We start from the raw sequence: 26,712 nt of genomic DNA, 5'->3' as shown, positions 1-26,712 counted from the left end.
CTTTCCCCACTTCTTCTTCCTTTCTGGCAGCAAAAGAATATACCCATTCCTTGCTCTGTGGAAGGCCAGGGGTAGAATGCCTTCATCCTTTGTTAGTAGAATATAAGTTAGATTCTCCTTCTTTCCCACTCATTTAGTTATATCATAGGACCCATTCTAACCAGAACATTTGGGTGGGGTATTATAAATTGTTTAAAATATTTTAACTGTAGCTATTGTAATAATTATAATGTATTTGCTTGGTACAAGAATTTAAAGTTACTGAAGGGCATTTGATGAAAATTCTGCCTCCCACATAAGTGCCATCCAAATACCCAGTTCCTCAGGTGGCAACCCAGCTACGTTTCCTGTGTAACTGCCTAAAGATGTTCGTCATACACAAATAAGCAAAATGTATATTTATTCTCATTTTGCCCTTTTGTTTATACTAATCATAGCATCCTGTACACATATTCATTTGATTTATCTTGACGATTATTCCATTTACATAAACAAAGTGTCATCCCATTATTTTCCTGTTTCTCATTAACTCTTGTAAACTAAGGATTGTGTCATGCATACATTAATCATGCATACGTGTATGTGTGTATATAGCATATGCATCTATATAGCATACAAAAGATGCATATAATAATAATAATGTGACCACTCATGTAGCTACCCCACAACTTGATAAAGAATATTACCCATAAATTGAAAACCCATGTGCATTACTTTCTAGTCAAATTTCCTCTTTTTCGCCACTGAGTTTTTTTTAAATTGTTATATATTTAACAACCTCTTACTTTTAATGTTTTGCCACAAATGTGTATATATATATATGCTTACTTATTTTCATGTTATGTGTGTTTGAGCAATAATAGCAGTCCATCACCTTAACCACTCGGCCACCTCGTCCCATGTTGTTTGAGCAATAATAAAAAAAGGAAATCATACTGCATGTATTTTTCTACAACATACTTTTTACATCAGCTGTGTAATTCATCTATGTTAATGCTCATAATGATAGTTCATTACTTTTCATCATTACATGAAGACCACATTGGATTATCCATGGTTGTATGGAAAACATATGAATTGTTTCCAATGTTTTGCTGTTGTATTTATAACACTACCATTAGCTTTCTTTCTTTCTTTCTTTCTTTTTTTAACTTGCTGCTGTTGTTGTTGTTTTGGGTTTTTTTGGGGGGGAGTAATTAGGTTTATTTATTTATTTATTTATTTATTTATTTATTTATTTATTTATTTATTTATTTATTTATTTATTTATTTATTTAATGGAGGTATTGGGCATTGAACCCAGGACCTCATGCATGCTAAGCATGCACCGTACCACTAAGCCATGCCCTCCCCCTGCCATTAGCTTTCTTGTATAAGTCTCCCGCACGTCAGAGTTTCTCTACAAAATGTACCTGATAGTGGAAGTGTTGAGTCATGGAGTGTGAGCACCATCAGCTTTGCTAGATGATACCAAATTGTTTTCCCAAGTGCTTACATAGATTCACACTGCTGCCACCGCTGTTTTACATTCCCAGTATACTTTTTAGTTTTTGCAAATCTGTGAGTGTAAAATTGCATCTCACTTGATTTTCTTTTCTGTTATTACAAATTAGGTCAGGAATCTTTTCACAGGTGTATGGGTCATTATTTTTTTTTCTCTTCTTGGAAATAGGTATTCATGTGGTATAACTACAGAGGAGAGTATAAAACATGTAGGCACAATTTGAAGTATGACTACAAAGTAAACTCTTGTGTCACTATAATTCATGTAAAATTCAAAACATTTCTAACATTCTAGAAGCTCCATTATGTCCACTCCTGCTCTTTACTTGTTGATCCTTCCAGAGGTAACAATTCTTCTGACTTTTAACCATTTTATTTCTGTTGTTGGTTGTTTTATCACTCATACATGTATTCCTAATCATAGAACTTAGTTGTGTCTGTGTATAAATATTATAAAAATAGAATCATAACATATGCATCTTTTATGCCTTGTTTTTCACATTACATCCTTGTAAAAATTTTTATAGATAACTCCATTTAATGCTGTATAGGATTTCACAGAAAAAATATAGCACAATTAATTTCTCCATTCCACTCTTTTTAGACATTTTGGTTATTCCTAGCTTGAGCTATTTGCGTCCTATATGAACATTATTGTATGTGTTTCCTGGAGTGCAGACAGAAGAGATTATCTTAAACAGATACTAGGGGTAGCACTGCTGGGTCATAGGGTATGTCTATGTTCAACTCATTTATATAATGCCAGTTGTTTTCCAAAATTAAACATCAAAGTTATACTTTTATCAATAATCTATGACATTTTGTACTGCTCCAAATTTTTACCACTTCTTGATTCAGTCTATTTTTCTTTTTTAAACCAGTCTGGTAAATTTATAATAACATATCGCAGTAGTTTCCACTTCTGTGTCTCTTTTTATCATTACTTCATATTTTTTATTATTTGTATTTCTTCTTTTGTGAAATGTCCTTTTTATTGAGTTATCTTTTTATTGAGGAATTTAGAAATTGTTTTAATAGTTTAGACATATTCCTTGCAGTTATATGTCAAAAATATCTTCTCCCATTCAGTAGCTAATTTTTCATCTATATTATGATCTCTTTTGACGTATAGTTTTTATTTCAATATAGTAGAACTTATCAATCTTTTAATTTATCTTTAGTTCTTGTTTTGTTTTTCATTTAATTTTTTTTTACTTTTCTTGAGGTTATAAAGTAATTGTCCAATAGTAGCATAACTAACTTTAAATTCTATTCTTTTAAAAATTAAACATTTGCTATTCAGGAAGGCAACTGATACTTGCACATTGATACTTTCTTTCTAAAGTAACCTTTTAAAATTTGCTCATTAAATCAAATGATTTATTAGGAGACTGTATTGATTTTCTTTGTTGGCAGACATAGTATCTATTAAAAATGTTAATTTTTTCCTTCCTTTCTAAATAATGTGCCCCTTTTGTTTATCTTATTTTCCTAGCTTGGATATCAAGATATATGCTGAATGCAAATGATGAAGTGGGCATCATTTTAGACATTTTGGTTATTTCTAGCTTTAGCTATTTCAATCCTATATGAATATTGTGTTCAAAATCTCAAATCATATTTTTAAAATCTTCTTTTATTCCTAGTTTCCTACAAATTTTTAACATGAATTGATTTTAAGTGTTATTGAAATGTAATATAAATCAACCATACTTCAAAAGATATATTGTTGAATGTTTTTCTTCATTGAGGTAATCCATTAGATGACCTTATTGTTTTTCTTCTTTAATCTATTAATAAAGTGATATTAAACCAATTTTTTATTCCTAGGATATAACTAACTTGCTCATAAGTTAACCTTGAGAGGCAGTTCCCTCCCATTTTTTCCCCTTCCCATTGCCAAGGTAAAAATATCAACCCAGAACTACATTAAAGTAAATTCTTTGCTTGAGGTATTTCAGATCTCACTGTTAGTTTGAATTTGGGTCACACATCCAAGTAAGAGTTAACTTGTGATTCCATTTACTAAGGGATAATGTTTTATCCTTTGATTCACAACCATAGCCCATATAGACATGTTATCTATGTTTGCATGGGCTCCCCACCCACAACCCAACTCAGTAGCATCTTTATTAAGGTTGTAGCCCCTTGAGGTTCCATTTTTATGAGGGAATCTGATTCAGTTCCCCACAGTGCATGAATCTGGCCTTTTCTCCTGTCTTACATGGCTCTTCACGCTGAAGCTGTATGTCATCAAGAAACAGCAAGTTCTTTAGGCCACCACTAGTTTAGCACCTGCTTGCCTCTAAATCTGTACTTTCGCTTCATTCTGACTTTTAAAGACTTCTCTTACTTTATTGAAAACTTAGCCCAGTCTCTAAATATTTTTTTTTTAACATTAATACATTATGTTTAGTTGCTTTTAGTGGAAGGATTTTCCTGGCTACCTGGTGTACCATATTGAGGCAAATGAAAATCACTTTTTATATGGCCACACGGTATTCAATTGTGTGTGTGTAACATCACCTATGTAGCCATATAGTTTTTGTTTCTAATGTTTATAAACAATGCTATGAAAGTCATTTCATAGAACAGCAGTATATAAATAAAAAGTTTTGGCACTACCGAGACAATGGGTTATACACCTCAACACTGTGAGAGGTATTGCCAAATTGCTCTCCTTAGAGGTTGTGCGACATTACATTCGCACCCACAGTGTATGAAACTACTTGTTTCTCTTCACGTGAACAAGAATATCTCCTATCAAACTTTTGTTCTTTGCCAACCTTACTGGAATGAAAAATGGCATTATCAGCTTTGGTTTTATTAGCAGTTCTCATACTCTAAGTGAAGGTGAAGTCTTTAACTTATGTTTAAGGACCATTCATAGCTCATAAATTTTATGTTCATGTTTGTATTTGTACTCTTTACTCAGTTTCTGTTGGATTGTTGGTCATTTTAAAATTGATTTATATTTTAGCATATTGTCTGTGATACGAGTTGGCAACAGTATTTTTCTGTTTTTGTCCTTTTGACCTTGCTTTTTTTGTCAGGCAGGAGACTTATTTTAATAAAATAAAAATTTTCTTCTGGAGTGTATATCAATATTGGGAATGCCTTCTAACTTAAGGTGTTATGAATTGGCCCTTTTATCATTACTTACTCTTTTTTTAATCAAGTTCTTTGTTATTTTTGTTCCCTCCCTAGAACTTACAAGTACACAGGTTCAGAATATCTATGACTATTCTCCCTAATTTCCTATGTATCTGATTTTGCTATCATGCATAATTTTAGAGTCCTGAATAAGGTACACTCTTATGCAACTGTATTCCATTTCTCTGATATTTAAACCCATCACAGTATTCCTGGAGAAATTGGTAGTTCTTCTCCTAATGGCATGGCTTTTCTGAGTTAGAGGGAAAGAATAACCACAATTTCCTCCAAGTATTGGAGTATTGTCCGTAAATAGTCTATGAACTGAAAAAGAATCTGTACAAAAAGCATCAAATAATGAGACAGTAATTCCTGTCCCATTCAGCATGATTGGGATAGGCAATGAGCCAGTTAATCAAAAACATGGAAGAGGGGTATCATTTAAAGATAAGTCATTTAGACTTTTAAACCTAATACATCTATTATTTGTATATATGAATGTGAATATATAGTTATAAGATTTTTTCATATTTGTGAACATATATATATATGAATGTACAGTCATGAATAACATTTTGACCCACCAAGAACTTTCATTTGAACATTGCTTGGTTGATTAAAATTCAGTCATCTACCTGAGAAACCAAACTCCTACAACAGCATCAACATTTCCCTGTTTGGTCTATTTTAGAGTTTGTATGTGCTTGTGCGTGTGTGCATGCGTGTGTGTTTTAAGCACTCTGGGTGCCAACTTCTTTTAGAATTTTCAACTTTATTCCAAGCATTTCTTGTTCCTCATTCAAAAACATTTCTTTTATGCATGTATTAAAGACTAGCCCACTGGTTATACTCATGCAGGATTATGTAAGCATCTATCAATGTGCAATATAGTAAGAAAGAAGAATTATGGTTAATTCAGTGACTTGGTTAAGTGGAATTAAATTAAGTACACTTCAATTGCACCTGCCATGGAGAGTGATGGTTATTTCAGTGAGTTGATTAGATAAAGTTAGGTTAAGACAGTTTAAATCACACCTGCTATTTTTAACTTTCTTAGGAGAGACAGACCTATTTTCAAATCTTTTTGTTCCCTAATCTTTCATTTTTTTAAAAGGCACATTGAAATAATGTGAGGTTATGGATATAACTTTGTTCTGAAAAGTAGATTTGTTGGCCAAAAACAAATCTGAGAAAATGATAAAATACTTTTCTCCTTATATAATTGGCACTATTCAATTTAGGATGAGTTTTCCTAAAATTTTTTCTTGTCTTTAGATGACCTTTCGCTTACAGAAGCTGACAAAATTAGACAGCTTACAGGAGTTGGCAAAAATTCCAGGTTCCTTAATTAGGCACATCACACTTCACTTGCTTTTGGTCTCACCTGGAAATCTGAGAAAACACAACCTCAGGGACAGCTGTAGGCCACCAGTTGCACTGAGAGAAGTATAACAGAAAACAAGTGCCATCTGATATCTGAGAACATCATCATCGTCGTCCTGTTAATCATCAACAGAGCTTTCAATTACTGAGCATACGCTGTATGTCTGGCACTGTCCTCTGTGTTTTATTTGTAAAAAACCTGTAGGGACACTGAAAAGTGAGAATTTATTGTTCACATTTTGCAGACGGGGGAAAGCTCAGTTAGGCAGCATTTTATGAAAGGCAGATACTTAACACATTTGAGAACAAGGTTAATAATGGTCTCCTCTCTTTCCTGTTCCATAGGAAACTTTTTCACCAACATACTTTCTGTTAGTTAAAAATCGGGTTTAAAGTAACAAATCAATTTGAGTCAACTTAATAAAAAATGAGAATTAATGAACAGGATATAAGTTCATTTCATGAATCAGTCAGAGTAACCAGTCAGACATTAGGAAGGGACTAAGATCAGCAATTGGAAAGTCAACAGAAATCCAGTCTCTGTCTTATGCCCTTTTTGAGTGATTTTGCTTCATTCTCTTCCCATCTCCGAGCCCCTCTGTCCTGGAACCTCATGAGTTTAGTGGCTATAGTTCCAGCCACATGAAGAAATAATCCTTGAATCCTACTTTCTAATTCCCTGGAAGGGGAATCTGAATATGACTGACCCAGCTTATGACGTGTCAGGTATTCAGCATTGATAAATCAGTGGGGGTGGCGGGGAAGGTTACACAATACTAATATAACAGGAAGGGACATCTCATCCTTGGAAAGGCAGGGGCATTTCTTATAAAAGCAGTGTAGCCAAGACAGCTAATAGCTCACAGAAATCTGTATTTTCTTCTTGGAACACAGTTGGACTACATGTCTCCGTCTATTTTATAGTTGGGTATAGCAGAGTGACTTCATAGAATGAAGTCTTCATAGAATGACTGAAAATGACATATGCCAATTTCAGGCACAGGCCCTTATAAAACTCATACATGTTTCCTTCCTTTTAGGGCTGACTGGAATAGGGTGACCTTGGACACCCTATGTTTCAGTTAGTAGAACCTTTATAGCCTGGATTTCTAAGTGACTAGGCAGAGTAGGGCTGCTTTGTCAAACTTCTCAAACTACTCACTAGTGTTACATGGAAGAAGTAAACTTTTAGTATATTTTGGGATATAACTTTTAAACCAGTAAGTAGATCTCTCCTAACTCATACCATAAAGAAGGCTCATGGGCTAAAAAGATATCACAGAAGATATTTCCTATACACATCAACTGTGAGAGAGAAACAGAACTCACAGGAGAATTATAAATAAGCTGCAAAAATAAAATTTCCTTGAAGTCACCTATTTAATCTCAAAAACTTATTTTATCATATCCATACAGTGACTTTGTATGCACAATATCACTTATGTAATCATGATCATAGCTGAAATCCTGGTACTTTCCGCTGCTTAGATCTGGCTCACTCTTAATCATATACTGAGGAGAGAGAATCTGGTTGTTTTCCTTTTCTCCTTTAGGGAAGACTTTTCAAAGACAACTCATTGTCAAAATATATATATGTGATTGTTCTAAAATGAGTAAATATTTTTGTACATAATGCTATACTTAAAAATAGAAATTCCAGGTTAATTCAGCACAGCCATTGTCCCAAAGGAGATTACTGTCTAATTGAGCAAAAGAGACAGAGTACTCCTACAATGATTAAAGAGCTGTATAAAGTTTTTTAAGTGAAAATGCAAGTATTCTTTTCAGTATTCAGTTTACTAAAATATGTATTCTCTAACTCACTTTCCTAAAATAAATACCTTTTAAAATCAGTATATTACATGTATTATATATGTGTATATATATTTATATAATATATAATGTGTATTTGTGTGTGTGTGTGTGTGTGTGTGTGTATACACATACATAAATGTATCTCAAAAATGTCTGGAGAATCAGTCTCCCAGATATTAATAGTGATTATGTCATTGTGATGAGATTACAACTAATATTTAATGTTTATTTCTATTCTCTATTTTTCTTCTTTAACAAATTCATACTATATATATAATAAAGAAAATTTAAATGGAAAAATATGTGAGCAAAGAGGGGAATTCTGTTCATTGCCTATGAGTTAATTCTAAAATATTTTAAAAAGAGAGGTCAAGGAAAATATCAAGAGGCAAGCTGTGTTTATTTTGCAATTGAGAGAAGGGGTAAAGGGAGATAAGAAGGAAATTAATGGAACAACCACACCTAAGAACCGTTCAAATATTTGGATAAGGACTACAATCTGTGAGAAGTTATTACATTCATGAATACATATTAAGATTTTAATACTAGGTTAACTTAAAAGATACTTTATTCTTTGAAGCTGAGTTTCTTTTTATAAGTCAAATGGATCTTTTGTATATTACCCTGGCCCAGGAGAGGGCAGACCACCACACATTAAGAAATTTAACTTGACCTTTTAAAGAAATAATGCCTGTGGCATGACCAAGTTCTTACAAAAGGAAATGGCAATTCATCCTCAAAATACACGTTGTTCTTTTCTCTCAGTATTTCCATTCCCGTTTGTAACCATCTTCAAACACAGTGCTCCTTTCTGAATAAATTATTACTGTAATAACTTTGGTGCCATGATTATTCTTCCTAAAAGGTTTGCATTTATTCTTAGATTAGATCTTTTTTCCTACTTGGTAGTGGATTCCTTTTAAAATGAAAGTTTGCTGCTTCTTAAAAGGGAAACAAGAAAACAAAAAGAAAAATACTATAGAAATGAACTCGTCTTATACTTTTAAGTACACAATAAGATGAACACCAAAGTTGTTTATTTAAAAGAGAGAATGATGGTATGAATGTGAATAATCTATAGTCCACTGAAATTAAACTCCTTGTAGAGAAAAGTTTCTCCAAACTATGTAATAATTTCATATTATTAAATATATACTTTAACATTTGAGACCATTTATTTCTTTTTAAAAGTTTAACAGACAAATTTTCACCATGTTAAATTTTTTTGAAACTACCAAATGATTATTAAGTGTAGCACAGAAGAGAACTTGAATATGTGATAAAATGGTTAAAAAACTATATCGTATTATATTTTGGGTGCTTCACTAAGATTCACTAAGAATTCATCATAATCTATTGTGTCCTTTTGCCATCTGTTTTAAGCTGTGTCTGAGGCCAAACCCTAAAGTACAAAATGTCAGGTTGATATTTAAAATAAGTTCAAGGTTTTAAAAGTTATCCAAAAACTATTTGCCTTCGCTTTTCTCTTTCTCTATTTAATGAGCTGATATTAAAATAACCTATCATTATTAAGATAAGGGCTTAAAACTTACAAACAAATTAACAGAACTAAAGCCTGAAATTAGTAGGAATCCAAGGAGGAATGGCTTCCAGGACGTTTATTTTTCTGGAGTTTTATTTTAGTATCTACTCTTCTGCCAGAGGACACTAAACTAGTAAATGAACAAATTATTCCGAAGACTTCAAGTTGCATTATGATAATTTTCAAAACAAAAAGAAAAAAATTTATAGGAACAAGTTAATATTCTCCTGAACCTCAAAGAGATTAGTGTTGACATAATTAGGTCAACATAAAGCTTTAAGTTAGTAATTACATTGACCAGAACTATTATTTTCCAAAGATTGAATAAAAATGATTCTCACTCATTATATTCTAGAATTGTTCCTTATCTCCATTATTTATGTTGTATTAGATGTTTTTTAAAAATCTCATGTCCATATCATTTAGTGCTTGAAAAACAAACATTTCTAATTCTGAGATGGGAATGTTTTAAATAAACAGAATTAACTTTGAACTTCAGATAGGAAAAATAAGCCTCAATTCAGCTATTCTCCACCTCTGGGTGTGGTTCAAAGTCACAAAAAAAGTACAGCCAGCTCAAAACCCTTGATTTACGACCTGTTTCATTGGGTTTTGGTGACTTACTTAAAGCGTAAAACAAATCCTTTCATTATCTTTTCATGTGGTTTGGTAACTTTAGCAATAAAAAGGGGGACATGTATACTAAGATTCTCTGAAAATGCTCTTTTTAAAGTGGAAAAAAAGAAAGCTCAATATCTGGTTACCAAGATTTACAGCTGATGAAGTTAGCCAGTGTGAAAAGTTAGGCTTGTTATGCTTATTCATATATTGGGGAACTAGATGGCCTTCCTGCCTGCCCTGCCTCCATGGAGTTTAAAATATGTCACCTGTTCTAGATTTCTAGTCTTCCTGCATTTATCAGCAACAATTATACCATTTTAAATTTTGAAAACATCTCAAAGTTCCTTTCCCTCATTTTGTAGACAGGAAACTAATGTCCTGGAAGAACACACAATTTCATTCTGTGGCCCGAACTGAGAACGTTTCATACTGAAAGCAGACACACTAACTCACAGCCATTTGTTTGGTAATAAAGAATTCAGGAACACTCAGGATAAGCACCGTCACAAGGATGAATGATCAGACCATAGGAAGGCAGACATGGTTAAATAGTCCATTAGCCGTCTGGTTACCCGCAGGTCCCACCCATGACCAGCCACATTCCCCGAGCCTGAGGCATGTCTTGTTCCTGGATGAAAGAGGAGCTGTGAGTCTAACCACTGAGCAAATTGTGGAGAAGGGCTATGCTTAGTTACCTGTATTGGAAGTTCTACCCAAGTGTTTTTAAATAGAACTATAATGAGTTACAAATAGAATTTTAAAATTCCTACTGGCTTCACTAAAAAAAGAGTAAAAAGTAAAAGTAGAAGGAAAAGGTGAAAATACATTTTAATATATATTTTGTTTAACCTATTACACCTAAAATATCATTATTTCAACATGTAATCATTGTAAAAATTTTGGTGAAATATTTTATATTATTTTTTCCATATTGTCTTTAAAACCAGTGTGTATTTTGCACTCACAACTCATCTCAATTCAGACTAGAGGCTAGTGCTTTGAACAGTTTGAACACCAGCTCTCCTTCACTTACCTGCACAGGCTCTAAGTAAAAAGAACTAATTAAAGAATTACGAAATTCAAGAATAGTTAAACATGTTAAATACAAGAAGGCTGATGGTCGGGTTTTAGGCCACTGTGCACAGTAGTTACATGTGCCTAGGTCCTAAAGCCAGATTGATTAGGTTCAAAACCTCTTTGTTCTGCGTTCATCAATTGTCCTTGGGCACCTAGTTCACCTTCTTGTGCTTTGGTTTCCTCATCTACACACTCGCAGGAATAGTATGTTACCTACCTTATAGGGTTACTGTGGGATTAAGTAAGTTGCTATGCCTAAAGCACACAGAAGAGTGCTGGAAGATTAAGTATTCTGCAGATGCTGGCAGTTAATATTATTATTACTTGTCTAGAACAGTAATTTTCAAAGTGTGTTCTGTGGGCCATCAGCATCAGCGTTACTTGTAAACTTGTTACAAATGCAGAACTACTGCCTGAGACTCTTCATTTCAGATATTCATATGCACATTAAAGTATGGGAAGGAATGTCCTAGAAGAGAAATTATAAAAATGACAAATATGACTTCTGGTGTTGTGGAAAAATGTGTTACAGCTCAGTTGTGACAGCAACCTGGAACTAGGGGAGAGACCAAGCAGCACTAGTAGAGTTGGAGAACACAAGTTTATTTCGCCAGTAGGCCCAAAGGAGTTAACACTTCAAGCTCTGGACCCTGTCTGTAGGTTTACACAGGCCTTTTATAGGCTGCCAGTTTTACACTTTGCAACATTATATGCAAATAAAGTACAACAGAAGTTGACCAACCAGGCACAAGCTTTGTAGAAATAGACCAATCAGGAGTGAGCTCCGTGCAAATGAAGTACTACAAATGGACCAATCAGAAGTTAGGGAAGTGGACCAATCAGAAGTGAGAGTAATAACCAATCAGGAGTGAGAGTAATAACCAATCAGAAGTGAGAGTAGTAACCAATCAGGAGTGAAGGAAATAACCAATCAGAAGTGAGCTCAGGGAACCAATAGAATTCTAGGTGTAAGTTAGCTGCTTTAGAGGCAAAAAGTGAGATAGAGCCTTTGGGCCAGGGAACTGGAAGGTGCTAAGAGGAGAGCAGTGACCCTGCCTAGGGGTCCTGCCAGTCTTTTTATGGGGCTTCCTGCCTCACTGGGAATTGCAGTTAATGCTGCAAATTGCAAAGAGGAAAACTGGTTTATTAGTCAGGGTTCTCCAGAGAATCAGAACCAATAGGAGAGAGAGATTGATTTATTAAAAGGTATTGGCTCACGTGGGTGATTGTGGAAGCTGAGAAGTCCCACAGTCTGTCCTCTGCAAGCTGGAGACCCAGGAAAGCCAGTGGTGTAATTTATACGTCTGAAATCCCGAGAGCCAATGGTGTAGATTCCAGTCTAGGTATGAAGGCCTAAGAACCAGGAGGACCAGGGGCAGAAGACTGATGTCCCAGATCAAGCAGTCAAGCAGAGACAGAGACAGAGAGAAAGAGAGCATATCCATCCTTCTCCCACTATTTTTTTCTACTTAGGCCTTCCCACATGGGGAGATCAATCTGCTTTACTCAGTCTACCAATTCAAATGCTAATCTCTCCTTGAAACACCGTCACAGATAACATCCAGAAACAATGTTTAACCAGATATCTGGACATCCTGTGATCTGGTCAAGGTGACACATATATTAACTGTCACACTGGGAAAAACAGATTAAGCAACTGGGGAGCTATAAAAATATCAAAATACACAAAGAAAATTTGGCGTAGAGACAAAGTAAAAACCCAAGGAATTCTGACTTTGACATTCAACTTCCTTTTTAATGATTCATCACCACCAGAAAGATGGATCATTGTGGTAGAAGAAATCAAAGGTAGAAATAGATGTCACGTGACAGGGTCTTCCTGTGTCTTACAGCCCTCACTGGCTGACAGCTCACATATGCAGAGGAATTAGGTAGAGCCTCTTAACAGCCCAGTGAAGATGTTAAATCAGTTGATTTCCCCTCATTTGATAAATGAAGAGGCTGAGACCTGGAGAAATCATGACTTTCTTACATTACAGAGAATTAAATGCAGATCTAAAATTGGCATGACTAAAATTTTCCCAATCAAGTCTTCATATCATAGAAGTTTATTACCGGTAGCAGCTGACATTGCTGGGTGCCATTATTGTACCTGGAGACTTGACACATGTTAACTCAATCAATCATAACAACCCTATGAGGCAGGTGTTATTATTACTTATTTCATAAGTGAAGAAATTGATGAACAGATGGGATAAATTACTTGCCCACTTTCCCAAAGCTAAGAAGTCACTGAGTGCAGCTTGAACTCAGGCAGTTTGGCTCCTGAAACTATTAACCGCTATGCCATACTGCTTACTTGTTAGTTGGGACAGAGGGTTGGTGGAGTACAGAAAACCTCGCTGTTAAACAAGGAGTTGAACAATAAATTTCCAGACAGTCCCTGACTCTATAAAATACTTTATTTGAGATTTTTAAAAATCCCAATATATTTTTAACACATAGCTCTCTCAGAAAATATCTACTGTGTGAAGCAGTATTTGGTAAATTGGCTATTAATGTTAACATTGTGTAGAAAAATGAATATTTAAAAAGTGAATCTTTGTAAAGCATTACAGATATGATTGAAGAATCTCAAGTCTATCTCAAATCACTAATAACAATGTTTATTTTGTTAAGCCCTCATCCCCAGGGGCTAGGTGTACTAGGGGTGAGTAATGATAAAAATTAACTTCCTGCTAGCAGGTTTTCAGGCCATTCTGATATGTTCAGTCCAGTTCAGTGACTTCAAGACCAAATGCTTTATTAAAATCTAAATCTCCTTCTGTGTACTTAATCAATCATACTAAATTTTATTATTCTCTATGCCAGCAACTGTGCTAGTGGTAAGGGGGAGGTGGTAAGGAAGAAGGTTGTTTAACTTAGGTCTGGCGCATCCTTGTTAGTAGCAGTAGGGTTTACAGCCCTCTTCTTCTGCTCACCACAGCTGACCTTGGATGCCACAGTGTGATCAGTGCTCAAATACTAGTCCTTTTATAAGCCCTATGCATTTGCTGATTTTTGAAGTCCTCCACTGATAGTTTTCCTGATGTGCTTGATACTGCAAGCTTCTTCCTCCCTCTCACTCTCCAGTGGGTGGTTCACCCCACTGACTCTTGATGCTGGGTTATTCTCACTGCTCCTGTGGACAGTCATCTTGTGGTACCTGCAGGGTGCCTAAAGCCCCAGTTGCCTTGGGCACTCTCTACCCACAGGATATCAAAAATCTATGCCCCTTCAACCCATGGGTCTACAGATTGATCCAGCTTTCTGCCTTCTCCCTACCCAACTTTTGTGTAACCTGCAACATCAACACAATTTCTGGTGTAGGGCTAAGTAGCTTTCACATTTAAAAAAAAAAAAAGTCATTCATTCCAGATCTAGTTGTGGAACAGATCCTGCACCATAAGTGTATAGGAAACAGAGAAACGGTGCATGCGTTCCCAGACTCCATGAGTGAAGATAGGAAGGGATAGTTGTGCCCTCTTGAGCTCTGTGCACCCCTAATTTTTGCTGTCTCTCTCCTTTTGCTGTCTCTTCTTTTTAGTATAGTTGCCATTCCAGCACTGCTTGTTTTAGCAAAATTTAATCCTGGAGTCTAAAGCCTTTTGTTTTTAGCCTTGAACTGTTTTCAGAAAAAGCCTACACTAGAACCATGAGCCCCAGCAGATCAGAAAAAAGGTCTCAATAATCTTCACTTTCTCCCATTATCATAGCAAATACCCAAATCATAAAGAATTAAAAATCTAGAAATTTAAACATAAATTAAGGGGAAAGAATTTTATTTTTCAATAATAAATACTGAATTAATAGGTACAAATACTGATAAATGAGATTAACACTATGCCAAGAGCCAAATGCTTTATTCAGCTGATTAAGGATTCCAGTAATAAAACTGAAAAATAAAACTGATACTTGCTTGGATCTATCTAATCTAATCTAATAGTTGCTCTAATCTTTTGTTTCACAAGGATTTGGAGAGAAAGGATAGAACTTCTAAAGCCAACCAGCTACTATCATTATCAACTTTAGAGATTATTGTTGTTATTACCTCCATTTTATAGATGAGGAATGTGAGGCTTAGAAGCAGTGTTCTTGCCCAAAGTTCTATGAAAAGCAGAATCTCTTGAATTATGACAACAATTGAAAGAAGCATCCTGATATTGTTTCATATTAAAAATACCCATGGTATTTATACAATCTCAATTTCAAATTAAAAGATCTTCGTTCTTCAGTACCTTTACCAAAATTAGGTGACTGTTGTGTAAGAGCAGCAATAGATCCAGCTACTCATGTATGTCTATGTTGTCAAAGGTCAATACCAAAAAAAGACGAAATCCCAAATAAAAATGGGAAGAAGCCAAGTTGGTTAAATTTCACAGAAGAAAACAAGCAGATTCCCTTGGTGCAAAGATATTTGGCAGACTTCTGACGCATGGCTGCATCTCCTTTCCATTTCTCTCACTTCATCCTCTGACATTTAGCCTTATAAACACCTGAGCAAGTGTTTGAGCATTAAATTATAAATTGTAAATCCATTCACGAGATCAAAGCAGAGATTATCTTAATATAACAGAATGACATCCAAACTTTTCAAGGTCTGGCTGTACACGCCACACTGAATCTCCCAGAATAAGTGCTGGCCAGCCTAGAAGTAGAGAAGAAGGAGAAGAGTAAGGGTGGGGACGCGTGGGAAAGAGGGAGGGAAAGGGGGAGAGGAGAGAGAAGTCGTTGGCTTTGCCCAACCATATGTGGTCCAAGGGAAAGGCTGTCTTCCAGGCCAACTGTGCCGTAGTTCATCTGACAGCAATCTCTCTAGTGAAGGCTGATTCCCTAGTCAGAAAAAAAGCCCATACTCTGTCTTTTGTAATTTACTTAAATGGAGAAAACAAATAGGACAATATCCTGTCCTGTCATTGTCCTGTGTACCCAGTAGATGTAGTTCTGATCACACTAATTAATAGCTTTCTGGTTTGTATGCCTCAGACTCTTGTGAAGTAGGTGCGGTGAGTAACCGATTCCTCTGGTCATGCTAAATTGTTACCAGTATCAGGGCTGGAATCAGGACCGTGGTAAACTCTTCCTTCTTTTCAAACTTAGGCTGATCCTGCACAAGTGGTTCCTAATTTTTAATTCAAGGTCCCCTTTAGAAATCCGATGAAAACTAGAAGTACACGTATGCATAGACACCAAAAAACAAAACAAAACAAAACCCTACCATTTCAAGGGATTCGTAGAACTTTAACCTTATCCATGGAATCTCACTTAACAACTTTCCTCCTCAAGAGACCTGCAGTCTGATTTAGTAAAAGATAATAGAAAAAATTATTCATAGAATAATTACAGAATACTATACTGCTTACACACACTGTGTTAATACACCACACACACACACACACACACACACACACACACACACACACACACAGAGAGAGAAATTCCACTCTATGGAGGAAACTGGAGGTCCCTTTTATTTAGATAAGCATAGTGATGGTTTCGGGGTGTAAGCTCGAAGATAGAGATGAACTGCCCTACCCAGTAAAGGAAGGAAAAATGTGAACTGCTAGAGGAGATATCTGGGAGGAAGAATCTCGAGGCTATTGGACTCTGTGAAGAAAACAGAAAAACAGAATCGTGGTAGCACGAGGGCAGAGAAGGTCTGGAGCAGAGACAGGTCCTTGGCAGGATGAGCTAAGTTAGGCTGAGGCAGCACACAACCTCACACCTCAGGGCTTTTAGAGCCTTAACACAATGAAGGTCCCCACAAATCACCCCATGGGCCTGGGCAGCTATCCAGTCAATTGCTGTGGTGACTCAGCAAACCAGTCCACTTCCATCTTTTGTCTCTGCCCTCAGAACCTAAGGCTTTCTCATGATTGTTGTACCTGGGGAAGAGAGAGTCCAGGGTCTCATATTTGTGATAAACACATTTCACTTCTTTATAGCTTCTTGACTGAAACCAGTCACGAGATCTCACTAAATGCAAGGGGACTGGGATGTAAATATTTCCAAATGTCCAAAGTGAGAGGAAAACCTGATACTAGAGGGTTCCAAAAATGTCTACTACATGGCTTGTCTAATAGAAGAAACCTAGTTTGTTAGCTGGGGGTGTCCATTGTTAAGTTTCTCATCAGTCTCCTCTATGGAATTCTCAATAAAATATGTACTCTTCTCATTCTTCACAGGGACTCAAAGATATACCGAGCTCTGATATCAGTGGGGCACAAAACAGGTACAGAAAGCCCCATCCTGTAGGTACAGAGTATTGACGACAGAGCACAGTGAGACAGGCAGCTTCCAAGGTAAGAACTGCCTGGCTTCCAACCCAGGCTACATTCTACAGTTCTGAGAAAGGTAAGTGACTTGCTCTTCTGCAAAATGAGTTAGCTGGATTTGATCACTCTAGTGTTAAACTGTACAGTTCTGGCAATAGATGCAAAAGCAATTAAAGAAGAGATAAATCAATTTAAGGATAAAATTATTTTTGGCAGGTAACCTCATTTTTTAGCTTATCTGACCAATCTGTTACTATGTCTGATGATCACTTCTATTAATTAGGTTTTATTAGGTAAGATATATCAAAAAATCTAATTTTGCCCTTAAATTATAACGCTCAGCATAAAAAATAATCTTTGGTCAAATCAAATGGGATAAGATATTGACTTTGAGTACATTTTGTTATCCAAAAACACATACTAAGATGGGTAGAATTTGGCACAATATATTTCTCTCAACATTTGGTGGATGGATGCATTTAGGATAACTGTATAAAAGGCGATCATACGTCAAGGTCTGTCTGGGATAGTCTCAACAAAATTATGAATAGCTCCTCATTTTATTCCCAAGAGTTTGACTTTGAACAGTAAGTTATATTGCATCTGGTGTATATGTCATGATTTTCAGCAAAAGATTTTTGTGTGCCCACAGCACCAGAACCCTTATTTGCTGCTGTTATAGTCAGACCCCAGATTAACCTAAACCGAATACTGAGGGACACTTACAAGTCATGTAAAATATTTATCTATCTTTTATCTCTCTATTGTTCACTCTAGATAGGTCATTTTCCATGTTGACATCAGCAACTAAAGTAATCCAAGGAGTGACTGTTTTCTCCTGGATCCTTGACGAGAGGAAATCCTCCACGTGAAGTGAACAGTCATTTCTGATTTCTCCAGGGCCAGCAGAAGCCAGTAATAACAAGGGTTATCCTGTTCCATTTCAACATTAGTCTGAACAAAATGCCCGGTACATAGAGCACTGAGAAACACGAACACAGCCTGTACGTTTTTTTTTTTTTTTTTTTTGGTCCTCTGTTATGGAGGAGCTTATTCTGTCCCTCAGAATAACACTTTTCTAACTCAAAATGAAAAAAGAAAAAAGAAAAAAAGGTTACACTACCCTCATCAAAGTCTAATATGGATCTCCCAATGACATTCTTATACTTGCTATTTAAAAAGAGTAATTTTAAGTTTGTTTTAGAAGAGTAACCGCCCCTTTTTTTGGTTTAAAAATTCAATTCATTTTATACTTCTCTAATGTTGACTATTTTTTCCCATGGTGCTAATTACCTTGTACTCCTCTAATTCACTCTGCTCCTCAAGGATTGACAATTAGGTGAAGTGAGACCACCAAATGTTAGTGATAACAACTTTAAACTGATGGCAAACTAGTATTGCCAACAGTAAAAATTTGTATCACCTCTATATTTTGCTCCCCTAAATCTCATGGGTTAGACCTGCAGGATTCTACAGATATTGACATCTGGTCTCCCTCCCAGACTCTTGGTTGCTTTATTTCATAGCTACATGGGTTACTTATTTTAGCATGAGCCTAATATAATGGTCAAAAAAGGTAGTGATGTTTCAGTTATACCCTTAAGTCAATAAAAATCTAAGGTGGGGGCAACTATTAGCCACTCAGTAAATTTCACAATAATTCAAAAGCAAAATTGCCCTAGTTGGTTTTTTTTAATATCATACATTGCTGATGATTTTCTGTACAGTATGGAAAAGCTTCATTTACAGACCTTTAAGTTAGAGTTTGATACACTTCTGTTTAATACTGAGTTTGTTCCACGTGGATCATGAAGGTTTCTAAGCTAAGTACCACTGAATGCAGGAAAAGGTACAGTGATTCCAGGAGGAAAGCCATGGGCAGTTTTCAGAGGCATGAAAGGACTTGGGCTTCCTCCTTCCCTGACTCCCAAAGTCAATAGATACAAAAGGTAGAAGGGAGCCTGAGACATTTGTAATTAATTGGGCAGTTGGTGGTAGGTCTGTTATTCCAGACAGCACATTATTTTATCTATAAATATTTGTCTATATCTCTAAAAAAAGAGAATTCTTTTAAACTTAACCACAATTTCATAATTATACCTTAAAAATGACAATACTTTGTAAAGTCTATCAAACTTCCTAATAGACTCATTAAAATTTTTAATTTTTAGGTTAATTTTTTGAAATCCAAGTAAGGATCTTACAGTGCAATTAAGCAGTGTCGTATAAATTAAATCTCTCTCTCTCTCCTTGCGAATTATTTGTTAATAAAAAGGAAGTTATTCACATTCTGTAGAGGATCTTACACTCCAAATTTTGTTAATTGCATTCTGTGGTGTCGTTTAACATGCTCATCAACTCAATATTTAACATTCATCAACTCTTTGGTTAAAATTAGGTACAATTTACATAGAAAAGGTGGCTAAATGCTTGTTTAGTCCTTTTATTTATCTGCTTATGATCATGTTTTAGGAACTGAAATTGACCCCCAAATTCCTTATTCTCAGTCCAGGGTTCTTCCTAACACACCTGCAGGCATCCATTAGCTTGTACTTACCTCTTATTCATTGTTTGGACTTCATACATAGAGTGACTCTGGGCAGTATCTTAAAGAATATAATTTAAGGGAGAGAATAGAATTGTATGCTGAGCCATCATAAAACAGTTCTTCACACTGGGACATAATGAGTTAACAGTGAAAAACTCCCAATGACCCTGTCAATGATTTCTCCTCGCCTTACAATAAGGTACTGAGCTACACCCAGTAGCAGTCTGAGTAACACTCCTGAAAAGAGTGTGTTGCTCACAGTAATATTAGCTGTTTAACTCTGGTGCATTTTTTTCTAGACATTATTTCATAAAATATGAACTCCTCAGTTAATGAGTTTGTGTTTTGTTCTGACAATTTCTTTCTAAAATATGCCTGCAGAAAAATAGAGCTGAGGCTCTCAGGCTCCAGGACTTGGACATAACATAGTTCACATGTGAAAATCTCTGATTAAAGTCTATAAATTCTAGTAGAGGTTGATTTTATGATTTAAAGACAGATCTTATTTATGTCCTAGCTACACAAGTGGGAGTAAACCAATACTTGTCTTTGCTGTTAACTGCTTATTTGTTTTGCTAACTTGTTTGTTTTAAATTTTGTCAGTATATTAACCCTGTAGAAGTTTGAAAAAAAAAGAGCTTGGAATTTATACAATTAATATTGTCTATGGATAACCACAGGGATATTGAAACTTTTGAAATATATTTTGGAAAGCTCTCACTTGTCCTCAGCCATGTTAATCAACAAAACTAAACTAATACTATCCTAGTCCTTTTCAGTTGCTGTTTCCTTGACAAAATTACAGGATCCTGTGTTGAACGACCTGAGTTCTGGCCCTGGTGTTTACTAACTCTGGGACTATGAGAAGGTTACTTTTACTCATGATACTGTTGGGAGACAGTTGTCCTGAGTTTCTGTGTGTCTTGTGAGTAGAGGCACTAGTGGCCTTTGTTGGGCCTTGAAAAGATGACCTTTCCAAGTACATTTGCAAACAGCCTTGGAAGTTAGTCTTTTTTTTTTTTTTTCTTTCGGTGGGGTTGGGTAATTAGGTTAATTTTTTTTAAAGGAGGTACTAGGGATTGAACCCAGGACCTCATGCATGTTAAAGCATGTGCTCTACCACTTGAGCTATACCCTTCCCGAGCCTTGGAAGTTAGGAGAGTCTTCCCCTAGAGCAGAGGGTAAGTTTGTCTATTCTCCAGTATGACGTTGTTATCCTCTGGGCAAAAGTTGGGCAGGCTGCCGTGCAACCCATTCTAATTTTTTTTTTTTTATTGAAGTGTAGTCAGTTTATAATGTGTCAATTTCTGGTGTGCAGCATGTTTCAGTCGTACATATACATACATATATTCCTTTTCACATTCTTTTTCATTATAGGATATTAAATATATTTCCCTATGCTATACAGTATAAGCATGTTGTTTATCTATTTTATATGTAGCAATTAGTATCTGCAAATCTCAAACTCCCAATTTATCCCATCCCACTCCCTTCCCCCCACCCTGCCCCCACCTGGTAACCATAAGTTTGTTTTCTATGTCTGTGTGTCTTCTGTTTGGTAAATAAGTTCATTTGTGTCTTTTTAAAAAAAATTCCACATATAGGGGATACCATATGGTATTTTCTTTTTCTAGCTTACTTCACTTAGAATGATGATCTCCAGGTCCATCCAGGCTCTGCAACCCATTATAAAATAGTAGGATTCCCTAAGCTTGGGGCTTCTCAGCTGTGACAAAATGCATCGCCTCGTGTGCGCGGCACATCCCCCTCCTTGGCACCATGAAGGCTCAGCCATGTACATCTCAGTATTGTCTAAAGTAGCTGCATGATGTAAACGTGAGCTTATGCTTCTTGCTGTGTCGTGAGAATTGTTTTCCTTCTGACCCTGGCGTCTTAGAATTTCTGCCAGTTTCCATGATACAGTAGCAGGTTGACTTGCTAGCTTGCAAATAGAGTAAAATCTTGACAGTTCTTAACAGATCATATAATTTGCTTATCTTTAGAATTAAGTGGTTGGCCTGTGAATTGGTTTAAATTTATTTTTTAGTTCTGATTCAATGCAGAAAAGAGTCTTGTTTCATGTTCTCAAGGGCTTACAATCTTTCTGAGGCTGAAATGTGTAAAGAATGTGTTGCAGACTCTGTACCTTCAGCCCAGGTGGCCATGTCTATGATCTGGTTGGAGAGCTGAATGGGCTGGAAGGTGAGAGTAAAGGGCAACTCCCTGAAGTCATGTGTTTGTCCTGTTGTCTGTCAGAAATGAAGAGAATGGAGATTGTTATCTGCTGTGACTGAGAAGACTGGAAAAATAAAGATAACCCCCATGGTATGGAATCTGATCTCAGGGGGCAGAGGGTCTACAAGAATTATTTTCGTGAAAAACCCTTGAGATATGGGAACACAAGCAGAGCTGTTGACATCTCCAGTAACACAGCATAAAATTGGTTGGGAGAGATGAGAAGCCTTCTCACTTCTGCACAGCCTTCTCCTCAGCACCACCCAGGCTCAGCCCGGTACATCACGGTGTTGTCTAGAGTAGCTGCATTAGAGCAGCAGCAGAGGCCATTCTGCTACAGGAGAGCAACATTCACGATGGACACAGTAATCCTGGTGTCAGCCTGGTGGGGGACAGTGGATGTCACTGTAGAACCAGCTTCCAAGTACATGTGAAGCAACCCTGGGTATTACTAGCAATGTTTGACAGGCAAGGCCCAGGGTACTAAGTTACTACTTGCGCAGGTTGGGACAAAACCCAAAACAAATTTGGTCATTATAATTCCTTTGTACCCATTATCAGCCATTTGTACCCATGACTAGTGAGGCATGAGGAAACTCAGATTACACAGTAAATACAATGAAATACAATATGATGTAACAAAGCTCAATGTTATGGAAACACAGAACAGAAAATGTTTGGGCTAGATCTTGAGGGACAAACACGCTTTTGCTAAGTAGCCAATAAAGTAACCAGAATCCTTCATGGAGAAAAGAATTGCAAAGTCATAAACACTGGATTACAAATTTCAAATTGAATTTTTAAATTTTGGTTTTCAAGAACCAAATTATCAACATTTTCAAGGTTTGATTATAAATACCCAACCAACAGCAAACAGAAAGTGTTCAGAAGATACATTTTACACATACAAATCCAAATTTCTCACCTCAAAAAATTATCTACAGTGATAGTGCTCCATGCTTTGCAAACTCAAATCCTATTGCTAAAATAATTTTTCAATTACATTCTTGGGTAGTATTGGTCCCTAATTTACATATATGTGTGTGTGTGTATAGATTCATTCTGTTCCAGTTTACCAATAAATACAGTCTTCAGTTTTTTTCCCCAAAATGCCACATATCACCTTAATACTTTTTTAGTGTTTAGCCAGTAATTGATTTAAATAAAATGCAATATGTACATAATTCTTTAAGGATATAATTCCTTACCTATAAACTATTCACCTCCATGTTCAACTTCTAATCATCAGCCAAGGCCAGTTAGGACAGTTTGAAGGAATGAATAATTGAAGACCCCTATGCTTATGCAGATGTTTGAAAGCAATAGGAGAAATATCTCTAAATGGCTTGTTCATTGTTTTTGATAGGGAATATGGTGTGGATAAAAAATGCTTTGGCTGGTCTTTGTGGCTTGATGTCTTAAATTTTTTGTCTCATAGTGATTAAAAACATCAAAAACAATATAGCCTAGAGAAGTGAGGCAATACTAAGTTTGGAAAGTTCTAACAGTTTTCTTTTGATTTCCCATATCTTCTTTGATTTTTTATTTGGAGATTTGCAGTCTCATGTGTTTACTATAGGTGTCACAACATTATCTGGTAAGTAATCTAATAAATTATACCTTAAATTATATTATTTAAAATACTTTTGATATATTAAATCACCCTTTTTAATCGAAATGAATAATTTTATTTCCTAAAAAGTGATGTGACTTTAAAACTAGCTAGTACAAAATATCCAGCAGCACAAGATTTGTCTTTTTAGTGAGACTAGTGATCTGTTATACCCAGTATTCTATCTTTGACATTGACATCATAGTTGTTTTGCAACCAACTACTCTGTTGCTCTCCATGACACCATAATTCAAGGTAAGATACATGTGGAATGTGTCAACAATATCACCCATTCCACATGCTCTTCTTACCATGTGGCTTTGACACTTCTCCCTTTAATAGGTAAGGTCTATGTTTATTTGTCTTGAGTCTGGTCAGCTCCTGAAAACAGGGAATGCAGTTACTTTGCTGTGAGGAAACCGAGGCAGCCACACTGAGAGGTCCAGCTGAAGTTTCACTGACAGCTAACATCCATACACCAAACATGTGATAAATGAGCCTCCAGACAACGGTAATCTACCACTTTCAAAACATATCTATCCTTCCTTACTGAGAACTCAGACATGGAACAAAGTCAAGTCATTCCCACTGAACCCTTTTAAAATTCCTGACCCACAGAAACCATGAGCATAATAAAATTTTTATTTTAAGCCACTAACTTCAAAATTGTTTATTATGCAGCCATAGTAACTGGAACAATATATTGCCCCTAACATCCTAATTTCCCTTTAATAACTCATGTCCAATCAATCTGCTTTATTATGCATTAACACTTTTTCAGTGTTTGAATTTTTGACTTGTATGACATGTACTAAAAGATACTTCCGTTAATTTGACCTAAATTCTTTTTCATGGCTGTAGCCAAATTTTGCAATAATCCTAAGTAAGAACATCCAGAGCAGAGACAACCGCAAGGACAAAACCCCGAAAGTTTGGGGAGTTAGAGGAACTAAAAACAGATATGGCTAGAGTGTAAGGAGAGAAGAAAAAAATGATAAAGTTGTGTCAGAGACATCTCTTATCTTTTGGAGCTAAACAGGCCATGAAGAGGAGTCTGGATTTTATTCTGAGAACTCTAGGATGTTTTATGCAAGATAGTCCTGTGCTTTGGTTCACATTGATTAAGGTCACTGGATCATGGAGAGTGGTTTGTAGCCTTCAGCAGAAGCAACGCAGCAAATCAGAGAGCTGAGGCAGGAGGGCAGGCAGAGACAAGGGGCCTGAGTAAGGGTAGAAGCAGATCTGGAGAAAAGGACAAATATTTGGGGTAGATTTTGGAGACAGAAATGACAGGAACGTGACATATTTCATGACTGGGTTTGAGACAAGGAAATGAATTAAGGATTACACCTAGCTATGTGGCTGCAGTAACTGAATGGATTGGGAGGAAAGAAATTAAACTGAGAAAAGGATACAGCAATGGAAGAGGTTTGAGGTAGGTGTACAGAGTTAAGTTTAAGAAATTTTTGTCAGTTCTGCTTTTAAGTCCTATTGAAAACAACCAGGCAAACAGACAAGCATCGTGGTACAAGCTAGTGGGTTGATTTGGTCAAATTCCAGTGAATGCAGAAAGAAGGAAATATACTTTTGTTTTCTTTTCATATTCTTTTTCACCATAAGTTACTACAAGATATTGAACACAGTTCCCTGTGCTGTGTGTGTATACAGTGTGAACAAATATACATATACATATACAAACAAATATATATATATATATATATATATATATATATATATATATATATATATATACACACACACACATACATATATATATATACACATACACACGCACATACACCCACACACATACATACATACACTTTCTGTGTAAATAATCATTTTAGGACCAGCTGCACTTTTCCAGATAGGTTATATTTATTGTTCTAGTTTCTCTAACATAAATGGGCTTTATGAGTAGACTAAATTAAAGTACTATTATTCCAATATTTTTATCTGTTTTATGCCTCAGGTTTCATTGACTGGACCTCCTTTCTCTACCACACAGTGGTAGCATGAATAATAAAATGTATATAATGTGCCATAATCTTAGAACAATATAAATATGAATGCTTATATGATTTACATTTGTATTACATAAAGGCTGATTACCTACCAAGAGCCTGTGGCTGATTCAGAACACTCTTGGGAGGGAATGTTGAAGTTTCTAAGGTCAGAAGCCCTGGCAGGTAATAAAACTGTAAACAGTGAGGAAGTATTTTTTGATATCAGAAAATAGAATATGGGTAACTAATGAACAGGAGCCTCCCCTCTAAAGAATCTTATTCTTGGCATCCTTTTGTTGGAAAAAATTAGGTACTTAGGATGTGTCCTTAAGTAATTACTCTTCAGTGAAGAAAAAAATTATGTGTGTAAATAGTTCTCATTGATGTTTAAAAAATAAACAAAGCAAAACCAACAAAAACTAGTGATACTGGTGTGATCTGAGTATTCCTTTCTCTTTCTATGAACACTGTTGCCACACTTTATCAAAAAGAAAGATGTTTAAGGATACTTTCTCCTTAAATGGTTCAATTATCATGTAAGAGAATTTACTCTTAACAATAGATAATGAAACAGTGCCCCCAGATAGATTGTTTCATGTTATATAGTGAATTAGAACTGGTCCGGTTGGCTTACACATCCAAACAAGTGGTTATAGTGTTGATTGTTCTTTTTTTCCTTTTTTTTTTTCAATTGAAGTATAGTTAGTTTACAATGCTGTGTCAATTTCTGGTGTACAGCATAATGTTTCAGTCATACATATACATACAGTTACTCCTTTTCCTATTCTTTTTCAGTATAGGTTCCTACAAGATATTGAATATAGTTCCCTGTGCTATATAGTATAAACTTGTTGTTTATCTATTTTACATATAGTAGTTAGTATCTGCAAATCTCAAACTCCCAATTTATCCCTTCCCACCCTTTTCCCCCTGGTGACCAT

The 26,712-nt window shown here is 35.8% G+C and overlaps 1 long non-coding RNA gene across 1 annotated transcript in view; it reads left to right on the top strand.

Moving 5' to 3' along the window:
- The window catches only part of LOC116665710, a 166,380-nt gene that overhangs the window by 91,629 nt on the left and 48,039 nt on the right, over window positions 1–26,712 (top strand). Inside the window, exon 3 of the long non-coding RNA XR_004322359.1 lies at window positions 17,281–17,397. This is a non-coding gene — a long non-coding RNA (uncharacterized LOC116665710). The remainder of the gene's footprint in view (window positions 1–17,280; window positions 17,398–26,712) is intronic.

This window comes from Camelus ferus, chromosome 1, assembly GCF_009834535.1.
Source record: "Camelus ferus isolate YT-003-E chromosome 1, BCGSAC_Cfer_1.0, whole genome shotgun sequence".
Taxonomy (NCBI): Eukaryota; Metazoa; Chordata; class Mammalia; order Artiodactyla; family Camelidae; genus Camelus; species Camelus ferus.
Note: the sequence above shows the minus strand (reverse complement) of the source record. Positions and strands in the feature narration are given on the sequence as shown.